At 37.5% G+C, this 1,048-nt stretch overlaps 1 protein-coding gene across 1 annotated transcript in view; it reads right to left on the bottom strand.

Moving 5' to 3' along the window:
* LOC117939052 (leucine-rich repeat-containing G-protein coupled receptor 5A-like) overlaps positions 1-1,048 on the bottom strand; it is a 12,182-nt gene that overhangs the window by 4,414 nt on the left and 6,720 nt on the right. The gene's annotated exons all lie outside the window — the stretch shown is intronic.

Below are 1,048 nucleotides of genomic sequence, written 5' to 3'. Positions count from 1 at the left end.
AACAGACAGGAACACAGGTAACAGACAGAAACACAGGTAACAGACAGGAACACAGGTAACAGACAGGAACACAGGTAATAGACAGAAACACAGGTAACAGACAGGAACACAGGTAATAGACAGAAACACAGGTAACAGACAGGAACACAGGTAACAGACAGGAACACAGGTAACAGACAGAAACACAGGTAACAGACAGAAACACAGGTAACGTTAACGGTAACGTGTTGTCTTCCCTTCGACTATGAACTCGGTGAAATTGAACTTTTTGTAGTTTTTATGCTTTTAAAGCACGTTTTTGGCACTTTTTTCTAGCTTTTGTTTTAAATTCATGGTCAATTAACCTAATTAATATGAGATTTTGACTTATTTTTGTATTCAAAAGGCAGAAATTAGGAATTATTTTGAAAAATAATACTTAAGATCAAAGGACACTGATTGGATCCCAGACTGGTTTTATGTCAAAATTCAGTCAGGATAGGGTTTTTAAACGACTTAAACATGTTTTTCAAACGTAAAAATTGAATAAAACACCCAAAATTCAATGAATGTAATGGTTCATTTCACCTGGACAGGTAGTCTGGGTTCCACACAACGTACATCCATCTTATATTTGGGCATTTATGTTAATAGAAACACATATTTCTGAGCTAAAGAAACTTTAAAAACGAGTCAAATTTGACCCGAAGGACAACACAAGGTCATATTTTATATCTATTCTATTAAACAACCAGTGAAGACTCTCGAGATTGAGTAGTGGTTGTCATGGTAACTCACAGTTTGGTGAGAGCCGGCAGAGCAGAGAACGAGTTTGGCTTCACCGTCGTCAGTCTGTTCCAAGATAAATCCCTAGAGGAGAGGACAGGAATCAGGGATTTCAACCAGCAACCTTCCATTCACAAATCACACCACATCACATGGTTTACTTACCATTAAGGTCTATATAAAGAGACTTCAGATCCAGTATTAGGGGGACCACTAAGGTCTATATAAAGAGACTTTAGATCCAGTATTAGGGACCACTAAGGTCTATATAAAGAGACTTCAG

The sequence above is a fragment of the Etheostoma cragini genome, chromosome 23 (genome assembly GCF_013103735.1).
Source record: "Etheostoma cragini isolate CJK2018 chromosome 23, CSU_Ecrag_1.0, whole genome shotgun sequence".
NCBI lineage: Eukaryota > Metazoa > Chordata > Actinopteri > Perciformes > Percidae > Etheostoma > Etheostoma cragini.
The sequence above is the reverse complement of the archived record's forward strand: the minus strand, read 5'-3'. Positions and strand labels throughout refer to the sequence as shown.